The sequence below is a fragment of the Leptonychotes weddellii genome, chromosome 14 (assembly GCF_054177405.1).
Source record: "Leptonychotes weddellii isolate Sample4059 chromosome 14, ASM5417740v2, whole genome shotgun sequence".
NCBI classification, from domain to species: Eukaryota; Metazoa; Chordata; class Mammalia; order Carnivora; family Phocidae; genus Leptonychotes; species Leptonychotes weddellii.
The window spans coordinates 34,358,081-34,381,717 of NC_138382.1; the positions used below are offsets into that span (position 1 = coordinate 34,358,081).

A 23,637-nucleotide genomic window follows, 5' to 3' on the forward strand; every position below is an offset into this window, starting at 1 on the left:
CTGGGGAGGGTATGTGCTATGGTGAGCGCTGTGAAGTGTGCAAGACTGTTGAATCTCAGATCTGTACCTCTGAAACAAATAATGCAATATATGTTAAGGAAAAAAAAAAAGATAGCAGGAGGGGAAGAATGAAGGGGGGAAATCGGAGGGGGAGACGAACCATGAGAGATGATGGACTCTGAAAAACAAACTGAGGGTTCTAGAGGGGAGGGGGTGGGGGGATGGTTTAGCCTGGTGATGGGTATTAAAGAGGGCACGTTCAGCATGGAGCACTGGGTGTTATGCACAAACAATGAATCATGGAACACTACATCAAAAACTAATGATGCAATGTATGGTGATTAATATAACAAAATAAAAATAAATTAAAAAAAAAAGAATTGGCAGCCTCCAACCCTCTAACCTGCTGGTGCTCACAGTCTGTTGGATTCCTTGGAAGAAAGAGTTGACAGGGATCTTTTAGAATTTGAATAAGCTGAATAAAAGAGCTGAGATCCTACAGGCCAGATGGCTCCAAATGAGCAGAGGCATGGAGATGGAGTACAAGTTTGGAGGACAGAAGAATGGGAAGTAATGTGGTTGCGGCAGGTTCCCGCCGGGCATAAAAGAGCAGAAGCTGACATTTTAAATGAGAATGGGACCACGTTAAGAATGGCACAGACAACTAAGACAAATATTTTTTTATTTTATGTTGCAGTTAGTGAAAAGCCACTGAGAATTTTGAGTAGCAAGTAAAATGATGAAAGTGGAATTTACGGAAGGATCTGGCCACAGCTTCAAGGATGTACACAGCTAAGTGGTAAATCATGTCCATTTCAGTAATACACTCAGCAGGTAGTGGGGGTCTCATCAAGGGGGGTAGCCATTCAAATAGAGGGGAAGATGCATTTTCCAGAAATGACAAGATTTGGTAACTGACCAGAGAGAAGAGGAACAAAGATAAGAATCAAATATTTTTTTCCACTTTCAATGGAATACCTTGCAAGCAGGGGAAATGACAGTAATCTTAAGGGAGACTGGGAAATCAGAGGCTTAAGAAAGAAGACAATGAACTTCACTTGTGCCATATTAAAATAAAAGAGAGGTAGTAAAGATATATATTGCGGCATGTGTGTAAGTGTGTACACACGTGTGCACAGAAGTGTGAAGGATATACTATTGGTGTCTTAGAACTATTTTCAGTTGATATCTCACCTCTTTTTAAGTTATACAGGAACAGAAACAAAGAAAAACTATGACTACACGTGCTACCGAATTTATCAAAATCATCATTCCCTCTATAAGCACATTGATATCCATAGCATGCTCAATAAACAAAACAACACTCTGGTATGTCACCCACCCTGTTTCTATGGAGTCATGAAGTCAGTTGTTTGTTCTTAGACCTGATGATAAGTTTCACCTAAAGTTTCATAATTTAATGAAATATTTTAAAAAAATCAATGAAATATGATTGTAAAAAAAAGTTCATTCTACAGAAACTAAGTTGAATGCCTTCAGAAGCCTTGACAAGGATGTGTCACTTCAAAAACCCTACTCTCAGTGGGTAACTGCAGAAGAGGGAAGGCTCCTGCACTCAAGGCTACTCATTCATATCCATGTTCTAGGTTCACTTTAAAGCAATGAAAGGAGAAAATCTTAGTCATACCTTACAAGTGTCATTTTTGTAAAAATTCAGTTTAGAGGGGCGCCTGGTGGCTCAGTTTTTAAGCATCTGCCTTCGGCTCAGGTCATGATCCCAGGGTCCTGGGATCGAGCCCCGCATCAGGCTCCCTGGTCAGTGGGGAGTCTGCTTCTCCCTCCCCCACTCCCCCTGCTTGTGTTCCCTCTCTCGCTGTGTCTCTCTCTGTCAAATAAATAAATAAAATCTTTAAAAAAAAAATTCAGTTTAGGACTCCAATGAGCATAGACATCCCTACCTCAAAAGTTTGGAGAATGAATGCACAAAGTTTAAGATGCTTAAAACGTGTGGTTGCTTTGTTTTGGTAAAATTTCACAACTTAAATAAGATTAACTAACTAACTATTGGTTGGCTACAAAAGATAAGAGGGATTTCCTACTACATATGGTTTCCTCAAAGCAACAAAAGCACAGCCTGAGAATTAGTTTAAGATGTATTTACCTGGCAGGTTATAAAGGTGTTCCTGCTGTGATGTTATGGTCCACTGAGAAATCACACGATGTACTTCTGATCTTTTAGGAATACATGTCATGCATCCCAACACGAGCAAAAGCTACAGCCTTTGGGGATAGCAAAGTTCTGCCCAATCTTTTCCCCCATAGCTATATATAAGGTTGACTCAATAATGATGGGTAATAAGTATCATTACAAATCAGTCACAGGAAACTGCTGCTAAAATTTTTATTGCTATCTAAAATGCTGTGTCTTAATACAACTTAACACATAGGTAAGTTTTTAATTTTATTTTATTTTTTTAATATTTTATTTATTTATTTGACAGAGAGAGACACAGTGAGAGAGGGAACACAAGCAGGGGGAGTGCGAGAGGGAGAAGCAGGCTTCCTGCCGAGCAGGGAGCCCGATGTGGGGCTCGATCCCAGGATCCTGGGATCACGACCTGAGTTGAAGGCAGACGCCTAACGACTGAGCCACCCAGGCGCCCCCATAGGTTAGTTTTTTATAGTCGTTACTGAGATAACATTCTTTATCATTAGTGTAAATAACATTCACAACATTAGTTTTGAAAATATTTTCTGTTGATCATCTACACTATAGAGTATTAAGCAGATTTAGAATTCCCCAGCTCTTACGTTATTTCATCTTTATTCAGATGTTTCATAGAAAAAATTATAATTGAGTGATTAAGTCATTTAGTTTTTATATAAGGCCTGTTTTGAACAAACACAGTATGCAAAGCTACTGATTTGTGTTTCTCAGAAAACACACCCAAACAGAGGACCTTGAAATATCCATTTGCCAGCCAGTGTATCATGACAGATTTTTAGTGTCAGAAAGAGGTTTTCTCTGCCCTGTCTGATAATATCTGTATTTGGTCAACAATCTGAAGCTCAAAGTTATAAATTCAGAAGAGTTCTTCAAAGTTCAATATTAAAACAAAAACATTTAAAATTTAAGGCATTGGAAAAAGTAAAGGGGAGTTAATGATTGGTTCATTCAGAGCTTTACTGAGCACCTATAATAAACATACAACATTCTACGTAGACTAGAAAGATGAATGAAATGCTCAGATAATCCTCCAGATCAATTGTAGCCTCTTTCCGTCCTTTCCTCAGTTAATAAATATTTAAGATATGTGTATAATGTGCCAGGGACTGAGAATACACTGCCAAATAAAACCTTCAAGGAGGTGGTGTGATTTAATGGAAAAGCTAGGCAAAAGGGTAGGCACCAGGCAATGTAATTAGTACTGTATTGGGAGAGGGCCCAGGAAAGCTTTCTAGCAGAGGTGCCTTCTGAAGTCTGAAGGGATGAGAAGGTGAGGATGAGCCAAGTAAGTAGAGGTAGCAGCAAGAAAAAAAGAGACTGAAGATGTGGGAAATTATGGTGTGTTTAGAGAAAAAGCTTGCAGATTGGAAAGATGTGAATAAGTAGGAGATGAAGAAGTCTGATGAGACATGAGGATGGAGAGGCAGGTAGGGGTCAAATTCACTCAGTCCTCTGTTCATCCAACATTTACCGACCACAGGCTACAAGGTTGATTCTTTTCTAGGCACTGGGGACCCTAGTGAACAAAACACGCAAATCCTTACCCTCAGGGAGCTTAAATCCTGGGGGAAGAGAAAACTAACAGCCTGGTTCAATAAAATATGAACTATATTAGATAGTAATTTTTAAGGAGGAAAAAACAAAGTAGGGAAGGAGAATCTGAAATGTTTGGGGTGAGGGAAGCCTGGAATTTCAGATACCATAGGGAAGGAGAAACTTGTTGAGGGGACCTCAGAGTCAAGATCTAATATCTGGGGGGAAAGTATTTTAGGGAGAGGGAACCAGTGTGGTTAAAGTCAAAAGAGTGAGGGAGAGAGAAATGGGAGACGTGGTCAGAGAGGAAAGCAGGGAGGCAAGTCAAGCAAGCCTGGTAAGTCCTGTAGAGTTTGGCTTTTGATATGGGGGCATCATTCTGAGGTGTTTTTTTTTTTTAAGTTTATTTATTTTTTTAGTAATCTCTACACCCAAACTCATAGCCCCGAGATCAAGAGTCCCATGCTCTTCCAACTGAGCCAGCCAGGCACCCCTCTCTGAGTTTTGCTCTCTCTTGAGTTTTGATCAAGATTTGGCATACCAAGTTGAGGAGTCTGGACTTTTCTCCAACTAGAAGGAAGTCACAGAAGCATCAATAGCAAGTGTGACCTTTTATGAATTGGAGGAGAAAACAGATTAGCGACTAGAAGACCAGCTAAAAGGCCGCTGCAGAGATTCCCAAGGGGGAAAAATGATTAGGGCCTGAATAAGGTGGTGATGGAACATCAACTCTTAACTGAACTATTAACAGATACTAAAAAAGGATGATTGTAGTTTAACCTACTATGCTTTCCTGGTCTAACATGACAGAGAGCAGCAAGAGGAAAGAAATCAGCAGCAAATATTCCCAAATATTGTTTAAATTCAAGATAAAGTGAGATTGCTTTTCTGTTCAGTAGAGTGGGCCTGTTCCTACCCTAGAAGTCACACCGTCAGCTCTGAGGACTTGAGGCTTGAAGGCCAAGAGACCACTGTAGACTTAAACAGACCACATACTCAAAAGCACCACCACAGTGATAGGATTGTCCATCTGACATAATGTGGTTCCCAGGGCACCTGTTAGCAGCAGGTGTGTCCTGCCTAGAGATTTGGATCTAGTAAATCTGGGGACGGAGGGTTCAACATGTGTATTACACACACGGGGCCGGCAAAGTGGCAGGTGGGGTTGAACTTAGCTCAGGTCTAGTTCACCGGGACCAAGCCATGTGCTCTGATTTTGGATGCATCTATCCAGAAAGGGCACTTTTTCCAATTTCCATAAAGGCTTAACATAAGCTAGAAAATCTGCATTTAATCCCAGCCCCCAGAAGACTGATGGGAGTCAGATTAGCCATGGTGGAAAGGGTCTGAGATTCTGGGAAGATCACACTACTCTGGACTGTATGAGTCTCTACTACAGAAGATCCCATTTCTTTTCTTTTGAAACATAATGATGCCACAACCCATAATTTGTCCCTTTTTTCCTAAGTGAAGTATTCAGAGACTACATTTTCCCCTTAAGTGATTCTGTTTAGGACACATGCACAAAGAATATAGGTTTATTTCTTTAGAACTAGCATTGTACTATTAAAAATAGCATCATTATGGTGTCTACAATAAACATTCAAAAGGACCCTAAATTGTACTTAAGCACAATTACCTTAATGCCAGTTGAGATTTTACGATACAACTGTGAGGCACTTTATTTTTAAGGCAGTTTAACTTGCTTCATTCCTAAGAACAGACATTTAAGTTTTAAATCTAAGGTTCTCAATAAGATGATTAAGCTATGCTCAGCAGTTTCTTTAAATATTTAAGAGAATTTTCATCACCTAAATATTTATGGCAACAATAGAGCCAGGTGCATTTTTTTTTTCTGCTTGTCAGAAACAAGAGATCCATATCCTTTCCAAAGCTGGGGACGGGGTTGCCTCAACAATCAAAAAATCCTACCAAGCCCTTGAGAATCCTAGAAACTGCTGAGAAAACTTTATGCAAACATGTGCCCTCAGACTGGTGCTGCCGTTCCCAGATAGCTAGCGAGGGGCTGCCCTGAATGAGAGTTTGCAGCGCTAAGGGCTGGAGAGGGTTTTCTTTTGAAGTGAGTATCTCCTACCTCATGGACTTCATTTCCATCATCAGATCAGCAGCGTTTCAGCAGTCCTGCCACCGTCAAAAGGTGCATGGTGCTCTTTTTCTGAAGACAGTCCTGTAATCGCACAGAGGAGGTGTGACCTGGATGCTCCCCATAGCCCTGCACTGCCTGGTGGTAAGGTGAGGTACTCAGGGAGTCTGCTCAGCTTTGCTGGTTGTTAGCATGTCCTTCCACGGATGGCCATTCCATGCAGGCTCTGGGCAGCCTCCTTAGGAACTGCGGCATTAGAAAGGGATTCCTAGCCATCTCCACATGGGAGAGAGGAACTCCCGAAGGGCCCTCTTTATGACCTAGGCCCAAATTCTAGATATTGGGAAGAACGGTATTCAACATCGCATGTATCCCCCAGAAGAGCTCTACAAAGTAGATGGGGGCAGTTAGTATTCTGTCCATTTTAGAAGATGGAAGTACAGAATTGAGAATTTTAATGATGTTAACTAGTCTGCTTTATTGGCAAAAGCACAGACCCTTTGACATACCCTTTGACACATAAGTATTACATATTTTCTAATTCGCTAGTTCATTTTCAAATTCATATATATGGATTGCTTATTATATGTCACACAACTGTACTGGAAGCTAAGTATACCAGATAATAGAACAGAAATAGCCTCTGCTCTCAAAGAGCTTAGAGTTTGGTGGGGGAGATGGATATTAAATAAACAAACAGGTAAATGAGCACAGGATTACAGAGTGTAAAAAATGCCATGAAAGAACTGTATAAGAGCTATGGGAAGAGAAAAACTGGGAAAGTCATTTAGATTGGGTGACATGTAAGCTGAGAAGTAAGCACAAATCAGCCAGGGGAAGAGTCGGGCTACAAGCCCCTAACATGACACAGGACACAGTGCGCACCCCTGAAAGGAGCTGAGGGTTTAGCCAGTCATACCTATGAACAGGTAAAGAGCTGTTATGGATTTTTCTGTTTTCTTCTGTCTCCTATCTTGAACTATGATGCCTGGCATTGGGAAAGAATGCTTTTTTACTGACAGAACTTGATTCTAGTTTCAGCTCTACCACGAATCCCAACTCTGGTATCCTCTCCCTATTACTCCTCAGAGTAAGTGAGCTCCTTGGTCAGAGAACGTCAAACAATCTGCCCTGGGCTACTGGACAGCAAATGGGAAAATAATGTGAACACAACACAACACAGAACCTACAAATGCTGGACACATTTGAGATATTATTAGTTAATCACAGTCTTATTAGTTATGCCATAAGAGGAACATAGGCATGTTCAGTTCTTAAAAAAAACACAATGTAAGCAAATTCAAATTTTAAAATTGGTACACTAATAATTATAGTTAAAATTTACTGCACTCTTGAGTATTTGCTGGGCGTTATGCCAAGCTGTTTACATGCTATCTCATTTAATTCTTACATAAATCTTCCAAGGTATTATTTTTTTGAAGATTTATTTATTTGAGAGAGAAAGAGAAAGAGAGTGTGCATGTGTGCAACACACCCACGAGAGAGAGAGACGATGAGAGAGAGAAAGAGAGGGGAGGAGAGAGGACCCCAAGGAGACTCCCCACTGAGTGCAGAACTCCTACGCAGACTCGATCTCACAACCCTGAGCTCATGATCTAAGCCAAAATCCACATCACACGAAATTCCATAAATTGTTCCTCTGACATATCTCAAATGCATCCTTCTCTTTCTATTTGCTCTACCATTAAATGCAGTTCCTCCATGAAACTTTAAATAGCCTTCTAATTGGTTATTCTGCCTACAATAATCTTCGATCTCTAATCTATCCTCTATCATATACTATCATACCAATACCAACTGCTATTCTGTCCTCAGAATTCAGTGTTCTGAATGCCATTCCTCTACTTTAAAACCTCAGTATGACCAGACTACCTAAAACACGAAGAACACATTTTGTAGCTGCGTATGCACAAACTCACAGCACTTAAGCCCTGCAGCTGGCTGCCCCCAGCTCTTCTATTCCTTCTCTCCACAAGCCCTCCAGACCAGCCTGCTGGCTGGAGTGCATCTCTGACTACATTCATGCTGACTTTATACCTGCCTTTTCACCATATTCCTTCTTTCCTTGCCCCTCCCCAAGAATACTCTTTGCCATTCAGAATCCCACTTGTCCACCAAAACTCAACTCAACTCTCATGTGCCTCATTAAGCTTCCTCCCATCCTCAGTAACCCTGTTTGTCCCCAAATCCAGGGCATTTAATGAGCATCCAATACACCTGACTTTTTGCCACCTCTTGCATTCTTGTTTAACAAGCTACCCTTTTAAATTTCTAAATGTATAGAACTTGTCTCTATAGTAAAATGAAAGCTCACAGATGGCAAGAATAGCATTATTTTTCCTGTGATTTTCCAGGGTTCACACCCAAAGGAGATAATTCAAATAGTATCTAGAATGAAAAAAATCTTGCACTCAAAATACGTACTTTATGTCTGACTGAACAATTAGAGTCTGTTTTGCCCTTGCCCAACCAGTCACAAATGCAGGTCGACATTATGTCAAACCGTCTTTTGCATAGGCTTGCAAAGTGTGGCCAAAGGATTTAGTTTTGTGGGGTGGGTAGGGCAGGGGCACAAGTGAGAGAAAAATAGTTCTCCTCATTTAATCATTTTAAATACGGTACTGAAAAGAGCGTATCTAGACACCTGTCACTTTTGTTTAAGGTCACATCAACACTTAATATCTATTTGGTGCTTTATACCTAACAAAATATGTTCACAAGAATGAGACAGGCAGTTAATGGTTTGTCCAGTATCTTACATCAGTTAACTGACCATCAGAATGTGAATCCATTTCTACAAGGTTGTATCTCTTCCAGCATCCCCATATAATTCACCAAGGCGGTAGAAGATAGTGGTTAAAACATGGACTCCAGAGCTAAACCCATCTTGATTCAAATCCCAGTTCTGTCACTTACTAGCTGTGTGGCCTTGGGCAAGTTACTCAAATGATCTCAGTTTCCTCATCTGTGGAATAAAGTTAGCAATCATACTTAGTACACAGAGCTGTTTGGGGGATAAAATGAGCAAACATATACTTAGAATGGTATAAGTTCTTTATAATGTTTGCTTCATCATTCTACAGTATGTTCTTTCGTGTGTGTGTGTGTGTGTGTGAGGGGGGTAGGGAGAAATCTAATTAGCTTTCTAAACTTTCAGCTTAAGGAAGTCTTTATTATTCACATAAATGGGTAAGGCTTATTCTTTTCACCAAAAATCTTGTGGAACAAGGGAAATAATTTACTTCATGAGTCAGTGATGAAAACCATTCCTCAACACATCTTTTGACTGATACGGTATCATGCCTTTTTATGTAATGCTCTTAAAGTTTCTAACTGTCAACACTTTTCACACATTTTACCCTCACAACCATTCAATGAAATGGATGGATAGATGGTCAGGTGTACAGATGGTGAGTAGAAGTTAAATGGCTTGATTAAAATGAAGTAAAAATTTGCTCTCATAGTGCCCAATCCCTGCTTTTAAAACTAAATCCCAATATCCATACAAACTAACAGTATTTCTCTGGAGTTCCCTTGTCTTGGGGTGCACACAAAATCTACATGAATAGATTTTATATCTATAAACTCCCTCTCCACAATTGGTTTGATGGAAACCTTGATTCTATCCCCTTAGGAGTGGGGTAAAGGCTAAGTTAGTTTATGACCCTTTCTGTGTGCCGAATATAACCAACTCTCAAAGGAAGGTCAAGAGACTCAGGTCTGTGTTGCTCTGACCTCTGGAGGGTGGTCAGAACTCTTGTGGACTGTTGCAGATACCCACAGAAAACTACAGCTGAATTGTACCAGCTAAATTGCTTAAGAACAGAGAAAAAGTAAGTAAATCTGAGGACTATCAAGACACTTTGCCACTTTCTCGCATATTTAAAATGCATTTTTTATTTGCAAGGGCATTGTTTGACTTTACATTTCCTAAAATGTACTTTATAAATTGCTAATCCCAGGAAAAAGTCTTCCTGGCAAGTAAGTTTGGGAAATGTAACATATTCTATGGTTCTTTTCGGGGGTGGAAGGAGGGAAAGAAGGAGATACACAATGCTTATTTTTATATTAAAAGATTCTGAAAAATTTTTACCAAATATTTGGGTTAACATTTTTTGACCCAGGCTTTCTCAAACTCATCTGACCTTCTACCAACACTTAACATCCCATAGAAAAAATGCTTTGTGGAACACCCTTGGGAATACTGGTTTAGACAAATTTTCCCACTCTTTTTCTGCTCTTATTCTTCATTGGACTGAAGAATTCACTTGAAGAATATCATTCTGGCATTTACTTTGTGTCTGCTAATATTTGGAAACAAGGTCCTCCACAGTGTGAAGAGGTCACAGAATCAAACAGGAAAACTGGACAAAAACCTTAGTCAGAATTGCATGAAAGCCATATTTTCCATAAAAACACAATGCTGCGGGTGCCTGGGTGGCTCAGTTGGTTAAGCGACTGCCTTCAGCTCGGGTCATGATCCTGGAGTCCCTGGATCGAGTCCCGCATCCGGCTCCCTGCTCGGCAGGGAGTCTGCTTCTCCCTCTGACCCTCCCCCGTCTCATGTGCTCTCTCTCATTCTCTCTCTTTCAAATAAATAAATAAAATCTTTAAAAAAATAAATAAATAATAAAAAAAACCCACAATGCTGCTCCATTTTATAGGATTTCTATTAGCAGTAATAGAAAGGAAAGGAAAGACTGTAAATTGGTATTCCAGGCTCTCAGTTGATGATGGGATGGGGTTAATCCCATAGAGGGTAAAACAAATGCATATATATCAGAAGGTGGTTTCATGTGGCCTCATGAAGCAAACCAAAGTAAGAGCTATAGCAAACATATTCTACTTCACTCTATAGACTTACAGGGTTGGGAATTTTCACCTTACCAATAAGACTTTCCAAAAGCATAGGTGAAAGTCCCTGCCTTGACAGTTAAAGGGATTATTTCTTGCCCCAAGATAATATCGGTGTGAAGAAGTGGAATTGTGCACAGTGTCCTATAGAGAGTATATGAAAGAAGAATAGAAAAGGCAAGAAATGTAAAAACAAACAAACAAACAACTTAAAATATAACATATATGACTTATCTCCTATATTTTTATCCCAAAACATTACAACAAATACCTTTTTGAAGCAGAACTGGTATGGTTAGGAATGAGGACATTTTAAGGGTCAAAAAAGGAAGCACAATATTCTTCTCCAGGGCCTCGCTTCAAATACTATACCACGAATATGCTCAAGGGAAGGAATAAATGACTCTATGCCTCTAATAGATGCTCTAGCAGATCTGTCTAAGCACTTTTGCTCCTGTTTGTTTTTCTAAGGGACCTTTTAAAATCAGAGACACAAAATATATGAGCACAAAGGAGGTGGGGGAGGGGAAGGACAATCATGTATCAGTCAACATCACACGATCAGATGGTAACATGACAAATTCAAGAGACAGGAAAGTAGGGTCAAGCAGCCTCTCATAAAAAAATCTGATTAAAGATAATCTGGCAGAGTTGACTTAAATAAAGCATCTCTAATTATACCTGGCAACTTTTTACTATCATTGATATCTATAGACATGACATTATTTATTCAAGTTTTTATTTGTCACCAGAATGTTATAAATATATATAGATATACAAACTACAAATCAATAGCATCTTTATAAATATTTTAAGTACCATTATTTAGCAGTTATGTGGGCCTCTTCATGTGCCAACACTATACAATTTTTAACATGCCAATAAACCCATTAAACATATTTATGGTTATAGTTATAAAGTTCAAGGGGTTTCGTCCTGAAAATATAGTCCAATAAGAAAAACAACCTTGTAGTGAATCACAAAACAAATTTACTGCAGTCAAGAAATGAAGATACCCTGATCTTATAAACATATTCAGCACCTATAAGCAAGTCAAAATCCATGAGGAAAGTTTGCAAGTAATAACACATCACCTGCATCTATTAGACGTCATCTTGGCAACATCACTCATTTCTCTAAGTCAAAGTTTCCTCATCTGCAAAATGAAGAATCTTTGCCTACACTCTATGTGGAAATGCATACCAAGACAAATGGTAAGTAAACATGTTCCAGAAGAAAAGCAATCATTTGTGCAACTTACTGAGAATCAAACTTCTTAGAAGTTCAAGAAATAACTGCTTTAGGATTATGTGTACCATGAAACCAATGTAACACTGGGTATCAACTATACTTCAGGTAAAGGAAGAGAAAAAAAAGAAAAGAACCATCTCTGACACTTCTTTATAGGGTAGTGGGTAAAAGAGATGATGCTAGAATCAAATGTCTGGGTTTGAAATCCAATTGTCTGCTACTTACAATATATGTTGGGGCAATACTCTTAATGTTTCTGACTCTTGGTTTCCAAATCTGCAAAATGGGAAGAACAGAACCTTCAAGGGCTTCTAGAGAAGGCTAATGGGAGGATTAAATGAGAAAGAATGTGTCAAACCCTTAGGACAGAACTCAGATGTAATTATAAAAAGCAAGGCACTGCTATCCTGCCTATGAGTAGCACATCATATCCTATATCATGCTACTGCGATCTCCTAGTAACGCTCAGCTCTGCTCGGACCTTACTGCTGACATTTTTTACTCTAATCTTTGTTTATAGAAGGAGTAAATAATCCAAACAAAGAACATTCCAGTATGCAGTGCTGATGGTTACATGATAAGGCAGGGCCTGGCACCAACATCAGGACTGGCTATCTATTAAGGTGAAAACACATAACTCTGATAATGAAGCTGTCTCCTGATTTATAGAAGCTACACTGTCTTAACTCTTGGGAGTCAGAGGCAACCAAGATCTACAGAAAACGGTGCTTGGAGGGGGCGTGGGGGGGCGGAGATGAAGATACAGACAGGATTTAAAGAGAGAAGATTTTAAGCTTGAAACACTAAAGCTGTTCTGAAAGAAAACAGTGTTACAAGTTCACAGAGACAACTTTTAAAAAGAGAATCAGAGAGCTTTAAGTCTCATATCAGTAACAGTTACATTATAGACCAAAAAAACCTTCCATACTTCCTCCCCTAAATTCACCTCTCAAACACAACGCCAAGAACGTCAGTGAGGTCATCCGAAATCATTTCAGCATCCGTAATAATCTTAACACTCCGAGCAGAAGAATCAGTCTCCTAAGCTGTGAGGCCACAGTCTCATTTTAGCACGTTTGTAGGATGATCACAGGTACACGAAGTCTCATTAACCACATTTACAATTTCTTTCGAAAATTCTGGAGTACTGCAACCAGAAACACTTCTCCAAATATACAGTATAATTGTAGCTTTCTGGTAGCTCTTTTCACTTTTATTCCAAAGACTTAGTAAGAAGTGGACTCTGAAAAGCCATTTGAAGAACCTGGCACAGATACTGGTCCACGAAAGCTTTTAAAACCTATCACAAACTTTTCCCATTAAAACTTGGATGAAAATTGCAAAAAAGTTTTTACCTTTTTAATGGTCAACTGTAAATTAAAAAAAAATTCATACTGAATTTCTCAGACTTCTTACATGCATAACAAGTTTTTGAAAAAGTCACAGAAATACTTATGTGAGAACAACTGGAGGCCACCCACTAGGCCCTGGATGAGACCTCAAAAGACCTTCAGGAGGATAATCATCATTTATCAGGGAAAGCCCTGGATAGAACTAGCTTCTTTCCTAAGATTATTCTTAATCCCACATTCAAGCCAAACTAACTACTTGCTGTTTCCTAGGCATGCATGATTTTCTGTCCCTGTGCCATTTGGCAAATTGAAATCCTACCTACTCTACTCAGGAGTAGATTAGAAAAAAGTAAACTCCTCTAGGAAGCTCTCTTTACCTTCTGGGATGGAAAAAACCTTTTCATCTTTTAAGAACTTCCATAGCATTTTATATCCAGACATCCCATATTGTAGTGAGTTTTCTGTACCTAGTATTGCAGTGACTTATGGAGATACCTCATCTCTCCCTCTCGTCTACAAGCTTTTGAGGGCAGAGAATTTGTTTCCTTCTTGTATGCTTCCTAATTCAACAACTTGCTTATAGTAGGCCCACTATAAACATTTACTGGATGAATAAATGGACCTTAATTACATAGCATTAGTGTAACTCCACAGACAACTGAGGATATCTTCCTATTTGCTCAGAGAGGCTTAACAAGAGCTTTCCAAAGCAGAGTCACACTTCTAACAATAACGCACAGCGATGCTTCCTTATTATAACATTTCACTATCAATGAGAATGCAAGTTCTATGGATGTTTCTAGTCTCCGAGTATCGATTACACAGCAGGCATTTTCCTAAGCACAGAACATATCAACATAAGCAAGACTTGGTTTCTCTGATGCTGAAGAATTTAGTGTTCTAGCTAGTATACAAGATTTCATTACTATCCCCAAAGACTGCATTGCTTCTTTGACCACAGTTCAGCTTATTCACAAATGTTTAAATTCAGGTCTAAAATCTAACAGAAGACTTACTTCTCTTTCTGCTCAGTACGTCCTTACCATTTCTGGTGAAAGACATCCTGGACTTGACCACCATGGACATTTCTCCAACAGATCAGTCGACTCTTAAATAGGCTTTAGTTACGTAAGACTCCTGCCACATATGTGGGCAACTGTAAACTAAATCACCAACATTTTGCAATGAATAACACAAAGCAAAAAAGAGATGCAGTTTTTATATCTCTTGCCACTAACACTTGGTACAAAACAACAGAATTCTTGAAGATTCTCTCACTGTAAGTCTTTTAAATCACTAACCATTCTATTTTATTTCTGCCATGTATGCGTTGGTCTGGATGACTGAATGCCTCCAACTTCTTCACACCTTAATTTATTTAACACATTATTACTAGAATAAGTCCCCTGCTGTGAAATTTTCATCATATCATTCTACAGCTCAAAACTCCTATTGGTTCTTTACTGCCCCAAGGCCTAAACACAAACTCTTTACATATTACACAAGCTTCCCCCCATGCAAAATCATTTCTCAACAATCAGCTTTTCCTCCATCTAGGATATTCTGCCTTCTGCTCATGAGTCTACTTCTCTGATCTGTATAAGCTTTGCACATATTATTTGATTTTTTACTTTTTTAAAGTAATCTCTATGCCCAATGTGTGGCTCAAACTCATGACCCTGAGATCAAAAGTCACATGCTATACTGACTGAGCCAGCCAGGAGCCCCACAAGCTTTGCTCATCTTAAATGCCCTCACCTAGATCGCCCACCTCACCTTTCCCGATCACCCCCTATTAGCACCTTTAATATCAGCACAAGTTACACCGCCTCTGGGAAGCTACCTGGCCTGGTATCTTTTGCTACAAACCACCTGTATACTTAAGTCCTCAAATTCTCACACATAAATATCTACTTATTGGTACGTAAATGTTGCCAAGTGCACTACAACCATTTCACCTCAGGAGAGCTGCTCTGTGGACCTTGAGGATAGGGAACCCATGAATGCCTTCAATCTTCAGTAGCAAGGGCCTTGCACACACATAATTTACTTGATAAATCGCACTGACAACACTGGTAGGAATCCATACCACCTCCAAAATTTTCTAAAATGGAACAATAGACTCCTTTGTGGATATCCATCAGAGTTACTGAAAACCAGGATGATATCATAAAAAGAACAGAAGTAGACTCTTAATTTAAAATGAGAGTAAGTCAAAAACACTATCCTGGGTAAAGAGGTATTCTGTGCGCTGCTGTAGATCTTTTTAGCTTCCATACTAAAGCATGAGGGTCTAAAACCTGTCAAATTTCTATTCAGGAAAGCCAGAAATCTGTTATCTTTCCAAAGAAAAGCAACATTACCGGCTATTTTAAATGAACCCCAAAGCTCAAAATTATAATACCACTTATCAACTAAAGAAGGAATATGAAGAGGTCTTTTCCGCATTTCTAAGAAAGAGGTGATCTGGCTGAGTTTTTATAAGGATCAGTTGGCACTTTTCTTATAGTCCAGATTTTGGGTTCTGAATTAAAAACAAATTTGTGTATGCAGTATTTTAAAATATTCAGGTCTGTTTTCAGGCCTTAAGAGGGTGAGGCCATTTTTTTCCTCCGGTGTCTAACAAATGACTACAAAGACCTGTTTGTACCTCAGATGTTGGAGGAACTGTTCAGGAACAATTCATCCCTGCAAGACTATGAGCCAAACACACTGCCAAGGTCAGGGAGACCTCTGCTAATCAAGGAAGCACTCGCCACACATCCACTCAAGCTGCCTTAGAGAAGCTGGCCTCCGAGCCCACTGTTTTTTTATCCACAGGTCATCAATCATCTTTACAGAAGAGAAAATGTCCAACTTTCTCATTGGGTGGAGAGCCTCCTGCTAGGCCTTCATCTGGCTTCCTTTCTACCTAGCCAGTGATTTTCCCAGAGGTGTACAACAGCTACTAAAAGGTAAGACTCCTATTTGGTTAGGAAAGGACAGCAGAGAGATCCTCGCAACAGCCCTGTGTGATGATACTAGGAAATAAGGCAGGAGGCACAGCTACCAGATGCTGGAACGACTTTTCCCAGACGTCTCTGATCTCCGTTTCTGTATGCTCTTCTTTCACTTACTCTTAAGTTTGATGTAATCATGCCACAAAGCCAGGGAAATTCACTGTGTCCCAACAGAGCTAAATGTATTGTATACGTTTGCACCAGCTCTTCAAATACAAGGTGTAAAACTTGGTTAATTTCTTTTTCCCCCGCTGGAAATCAATAGGTGTTTAAGTCTTCACAGATTTTTGAATCACTTCCTCCTCTTCAAACTATCCATGTTACAGGCTGGGGAAGATGGAGAGGAAATTCCAGGGGAATAAATTGGCCAACAGATGTTATCAAGTTTTATCAATGGGTGATGGATAAAATCTTCAGGTGATTTACTGCCAGAGGTCGTACTGGGTGATAAACTGACAGAACTGCAAATTTCATGGAGCTAGTAAGTTTCACTTTGTCCTTAATTTGGGTAGTGGTTGTGGGATTTTACATGAACAAAAAGTACCACATTTCCCTCCAGATAACCCCAAGTTTGAAGGTCTCATTAAAAGAGTTTTTCAGACCTATACCTGGGGGCTGTCAGGAAAAACCCATTTGTTCTACCAAAGGCAGAGAGAAGGAAGGGCAAAAGTAGGAGCTAACAGCACTTTTATTTAATGTAAACACTTTCTCAGAAATGCTAATGGATCACTAAATTTACTCTTCATCTAACTCTGGTAGCAGAAAAATCAAGTCTTTCTGCTGCTAAAGCAAACAAACATATTTCTTCCCACATTACTCAAAATAACATTATTTCACTAAAAAAAGCACAAAGGAATCACTTTAAAGTATTTGTGTACTGTGTGTCTATGTTAGCCAATAACCTGCTAAATCATTCATTTAAAATTCCATCAACAGTGCTCCCTGCAAAAATTTCATTGTTTGATGCTATTTATGATGCTAGTACAAATATTCACAAAATAAAAGATTAATGTGGACTCTATTTTTAAATTAATTAATCTATTCATCTACCTACCTACCTACCTACACACACACCTCATTTCTTGAAGAAAACTTGATAAACATTATCTTCCTCAAATTTAGACATTTTTTCCTTCCTTGAAGTGGTGGGAAAATTAAATACTTGAAAGGATGCCTGAACATCGAATTGTTGATGTAACCCTTCATGCTCTCAAACAGAACGGAGAACTTTTTAAACTATCCTGCTTCCACATGTGAATAAAATTCAGACCAATTTAAAAAGTTGTTGTGACTAAGGACACTAAAACATCCTGAGTAATAATAATCCTCAAGCCAAAAACTCATAATCAAACTAATGAGATCCCTTTTCTACCTCTGTTGCAAAACCTGTGAAATGGGATAATGCTGACACAGAGACTATTAAAGGTCAATAAAACAATAAAATAGAAGCTGGGTAACAATGTAATTAAATAAACAACTGATTGAACTAACTTGTTGCATGATGAAAAAGAAGCATCAAATAAAACTACTTTGTTGTTCTACTTTACACACTTACTTGCAATGTTAGTACATGGACAACTGCATAGTTTTAAGTAAGCTATAAAACTTTGATGTTTTAATGGATTCTATAAAAAACTATTACAAATAATTGTATATGAAAACACATATTTTACTCAAAGAAAAAAAACATCCTAAACATTAATTAGTGAGTATATTTGTCTAGGAAGAGTAGCACTAGCAAAAATCATAATTAACTTTCTTCATAGAAGATAAACCTTTAAAAAACAAGTTGAATGAAGACATAAGGTGCTTGTACAAATAAATGGTATAGAATATGATTTGGTTGTTATTGTTTTCCCCTTAAAATTCTACAGTTTCATTAAAGGAAATAACGTTTATAAAGAGGAAGGTCTAGGACTTAAGAAAAGGTTCCTAATAATCAAGAGATTTCTCAAGTATGATGAAACAAAGAGAACAGGACCAGGAATAAAACTAGCATCTTCTTTTAAAGAAGATGCTAATTCTCTTCAGAGTTGTACAAGAGTCAGTTGCTGAAAAGGATAGCATATTGAGGACTGTCGGGCCACTAAGAAGAGAGAAGGGCAATAATGATGGTCAGTGATTAGAACTACAGGTAAAATACTAAGAACAAAGACCTAAGAGTTTCTGAAGGAAAACTTTATAAGGATTATCAGACTCAAGGTGTTCAAAATGTTAGGCTATTATTCCAACGTACGCTGGTGCTTGCACCATATGTAATAACGAATTAGCGTCTGTGAAGATCCAAAATACTCTTTCAAGAATATTACCAAAGATATGATTAGCAAGGTAAACAGGAATCACCTACACATGTGGACAACTCCTGCCACTTTCTGCTGTAACATGACAGTAGGATATCAGAGTTCTTGAATGGAAACCTGTACCCACTAGGATGTGAGTCCCAATTATACACTAAGCCTAGTTGCTTAGATAACGCTTTAAAAAGAAAAAGTAATTGGTAATCAAGGAACAGTTCTTTTTTTTTTTTTTAAAGATTTTATTTATTCATTTGAGACACAGAGATACAGAGAGAGAGAGAGAGAGCATGAGCAGGGAGAGAGGCAGAGGGAGAGGGAGAAGCAGGCTCCCCGCTGAGCCAGGAGCCCGATGTGGGGCTCGATCCCAGGACCCTGGGATCATGACCTGAGCCGAAGGCAGACGCTTAACCATCTGAGCCACCCAGGCGCCCCCAAGGAACAGTTCTTAAAAGCAGCTCTGCATTAGAAATCTATTATCTGTACCCTCCTTGAAATCAAATTCATAAACCTCTTTTCCTATCTTTTGGATATTTTGTGTCAACATATGAATCTCACTGTCCTCTCACCAATAGGCAAGCAAGGCTGCTTGCTTTACTTTTTAATTGTTGCAATAACATTTTTTCCTAAAATGTCTTAATTTCTATAGCCACAAGGATCTGTTAGCAAATGATGCATCTTCTGACACTTCTGGAAATTAAAAAAACACCTTTCACATTGAAAAATAAGTCAGTAGTTTTCAGTCAAGCCACTTCTTTCTTTATTGTCATTAATGGCAATCACCAGAAGAGGCTTTATCATCTTGCAATTAATAACTCCCAGATATTCAACTCCAAACCTATTGCATTTATTCCTGGTTCCAGCAGCATGTTCTGGTTTTTGAACCTAGCAAAACTGCCCGGGGGTTTACACTGACCCAGAAGAACAGGAGGTGGGAAAGAGAACTCACTTTCATGCACTGCTATCAGTACTGTTGGCTATTCGCAGAATTCTTATGTCAATAGGACCAGTAAACAGGTGTTAATATTACAAGTGGAAGCAACATCCAGAGGGAATTCAATGTAGTTAGCTGCACGGAGCAGAGCATGCAGATCCGAGAGGGAACTGTGCTAGCTGGAAGCCAGCAATCTGTGGCTGTCAGCGGTGTGGAATGGAGCTGCTTCAAAGCCGACTGGGCTGTGACCTGAACACTGCACATCCCTGCGCCCAATGAGAGAGGATCAATGACTGTGTTTGCTGGGCTCTAGTCATCCCCTTGGCTAATGAAAGCTGCGCTGAAAGGCTGCTATGGGGCCTCTGGGTAGCCTGCAGCCTGGCATTAGCAGAGCCTGTTCTATAGCTTGGCTGGTGAGTGCACCAGGCACCAAAGCCTCCCTTGCCCCCACCCCTTCCCTCTTCTATCCCACCAACTCCCCTCTGGCTGTCTGTTTAGTGTCACTCAGTTGGGATGGATCCTGTTAAAGATCTGACGCTTAGTGAGGACTCGGAGGTGTCTGGAACGCCTGCCTCTAATCATAAACACCACAGCTGGCAATGATGTGGTCAAAAAAAAAATCACCTTGATCCAGTACACATTCTCTTTGATGTCTCTGCAGCGAGTTCACTGCCCAGAGAAAAAGGTAATTTTTTTTTAGACTCTGAAAAAAAAATCAAGCTTGACATTCTCAAATCATAACCATATGACTTTCAATTCCATGCCTTAAAAAAATTCATATATATATATATATATCTCATCACATTTTGTTCTAAGAAACTCAGAGAAGAGGCATCTGACAATGATAACATGAAACAGGTTTGGAAGATAATGGCAGTTTGAGAGGAAAACACTTCCAAAAGGGAAAAAAAGAAGTCAGACTGCCACTACCAAAAAAGGAAGAAGCCTTCTGCCAAAGACTGCAAACTGCAGTGACCTTAAGTGAGAGACTGTAGCTGATTCAAGGGAAAATGAAAACTTTTCAAAGACAACACTGCTTGTGCCCTGCCACTGTTTATAAGTGCCTTATGCCCTCTTGCCTTTCGGGTGGCCTGGTAAACACACAGCCTCACTGTGCTTCCAGCCCCAGGCCACAGGGTTCTAATGAATATTCAGCCATATTAACATGCATTTTCTTTGTGTATTTTTTTTTTTAATCCTACCAAGACAGGGCTGGTGTGAGCAATGTCCTTGTGATGCGCTGGGTATCTGTACTGTGAGGTGCTTTTTCAAGTCAAATGCTTAGATGCTCCAAAGATTATGGGGAACTTAAAAAAATTGAAACACACTAATCCTGTCCTTTAAAGAAGAGAGTTTACAATGAATAACAATTTCGCAAGTCTGAATATAACTCATGAGGTCTTGCTACATAAACAGAGATAAATATTACTTATCATCAATGCCCATATTACATATCTGGGCATCCCACATACCCCAGGATACAAGGTGCAAACTCAAAGAGTCTTTATTTTTATCCAGCAGCCAGTTCCTTCTAGTATACACTGTCTTAATATACAAAGAAGCATACAAAAACAAGATCAGTCAATTAAGTGTGCTACTTTTTCCTTTTTAATCCTAAAACCCAAAGTAATTTGAAAATTCTCATATTAAGACTGTATCATTCCACTTCAATAAAGAAGTGAAAAAATAAAAAATTGTTTTCACTCAGATAGTTTTAAAATGCTTAATTTTGGGGTGCCTGCGTGGCTCAGTCGGTAAGTGTCTGCCTTTGGCTCAGGTCATGACCCCAGGGTCCTGGGATCGAGCCCCGCATCGGGCTCCCTGCTCGGTGGGAAGCCTGCTTCTCCCTCTCTCACTTACCCTGTTTGTGTTCCCTCTCTTGCTGTCTCTCTCTCTGTCAAATAAGTAAATAAAATCTTTAAAAAATAAAATAAATAAAATGCTTAATTTGTCAGGAGAAAAAGCATCTTTCAAATTTCAAACGTAGTAAAAGAGTCAGGTAATTCTAATTCTCAATAAAGTAAATGATAATGAGATGGTTGTGATTTCTTTGATTCTGAGGAAAAATCGCAAAACTGCTTTAAACTGGTCAGTTGCACTGTGACACGACCGATGTTTAAGAAATCACTCTATAAATGGCACCCAGGAATGCAGCGGCATCACATGTTGTAACAATATCCAGACAAAGCCAAAAAGTTTGGATACTGCTCTGTTGTTCTAAACTGACTGAGGTTTTGCAGACTAACAACATTCCCCCATAATGATGGTGGTGTCTTTAGATTGAGATAAGATTCAAATTTACTGAGGGTTATTTACTGTGGTGTATAAGGATCTGTGTGTTAAGGAGTGAAGTAGCTGGTTGGAGGAGGGCAACTTGGCTGGACTCACAGCTGAGAAACCTCAGGAGTCTGCATACCCCTATAAGGTAATTTCTTTCCTTTTATAATGTAGGCAAGGCAATTAAATGTTAGTCAATCTCAGCACAATGAAAGGCAAGGATATGCTAATATACACTGAAATACTGGCATTTACTGCAATATTTACCTTATTATATTAAAGTTTTGTGATATATTAAGTATAGCTCTGCCAGAAATTTTAGTCCAATTCTAATCACAAGTATGTGTTTTCAATTGTACTCCTTGTCAGAAAGAAAGGGAGAGAGAAGGGAAACGAAATCCTATAGGCTAAAATTTATACTGACAAATTAATTTTAATGGCGCACCAAAACCTCCACAAGACTTAAGTAAATGTATGCACCTGACCTGATGTTCTCTGATGGAAAACAGACTTTATTTTTATTTGTAGTAGTTTAAAGGCATTAGTTTACTTCCTTCCTCCAAAGCTTAGAGGAGACAAAAAAAATGTCACTTATCTCGTCTTAACAAAGTGAAGTATAGGCTTAATGTGACCATATAAATTTTGATCTAAAAAGGGGATGGAGGAGTCACACAGTAAGTACTAAGCTTTCTAAGTTGATCAATGTATTAAATAATTGCATAATTCTCAATCATTGATTGAGACTGATTCAAAATAGCTTCTGGGATAAATATCTCATGCCAGGATTTCTACCAAATCCTTTTAAAAGCTGGACTGGTCTGAAAGGAACACCAACAAACTGGTTATTAGGGCCCACTAATTACTTCACAAGAGTGAAACTTGGGAAGGAAGAGCGATAGAAGAGTATAGTATATTCATTGTCGACTATATAGACTTGTGTGTAGTTTGAATTCTTTATAAAACTATTACAATAAAAAACAGAAAACAACCTCTTCTGCATAAAGGCAATGCCCCACTTCACTATTCATCTTATTCTCTTAAAATCTGTTGCACGAGACTTAAGATAAAACAGTAAAGAAGTCACGTATTTTGATAAAACTAGAAAACAAATGTCTCTATCACATAGCTTGATGGGCCAAACAAGAAAAACCCCAGATGCATTACTAGCATGTCCTTGTGTTAAGAAGACATGCTTGCCAGAGTTGTCAGATTAAAGAGACACAAGCAAGAGCTCTGCCCAATTTCTTTTAAATAGGGATGAATGCTTCCTTTGCTGCCCTCTCTCTCAATTTAATTGCCATTAAATTGCAATAGAGAGTAGTGACTAGGGTCTCTTAGTCTCTCAGAGGTGTGACCTTCATTTACATAATAAATCCCAGCACATTATGTAACCAGCAAGGGAAGGATAGTTATCAGGGGACTGATTCTGAGGCAAAGTCCCAGTTGAAGCAATCAAAAGGCAAGAGACAAGGACTCTGAAGATTCCAGTATAGTCTCAAAAGACAGCCCTTTCTAGTAGGTTGGAACTTTTGCTGCAAATCATTCTTGATAGCAGACTTGGGAGATAACTTCCTTTTAGGATGTAGGGATTCAAAGAAGAGAAGTGTCTCTTTGGACAGGCATGGGCAACCCTACATCTCAGAGAGTTTCTGGCTTTGGGAGTCTAATGAAGCTCTAATGGAAGCAGCTAGCCTCAAGAGGCACCACATTCTAGGTCGATTGCGGCTTGCTGCTAACGAAGCAACCATAAAGACAATAGATCAGAAGGCTCGCCCAGGCTGCCATGGTTCTTAACAACAGTGCCAACAGTGGTTGCCACTTGCAGAGTTC

The 23,637-nt window shown here is 39.1% G+C and overlaps 1 protein-coding gene and 1 long non-coding RNA gene across 13 annotated transcripts in view; both read right to left on the reverse strand.

Moving 5' to 3' along the window:
• BNC2 (basonuclin zinc finger protein 2) overlaps positions 1-23,637 on the reverse strand; it is a 420,003-nt gene that overhangs the window by 59,514 nt on the left and 336,852 nt on the right. The window lies entirely within an intron of this gene.
• On the reverse strand, positions 12,655-20,304 carry LOC145717022 (uncharacterized). Its single transcript, XR_014139997.1, has 2 exons — positions 19,435-20,304; positions 12,655-18,728 (listed from the first exon to the last, which is right to left on the reverse strand). It is a non-coding gene; the product is annotated as an uncharacterized LOC145717022 (long non-coding RNA).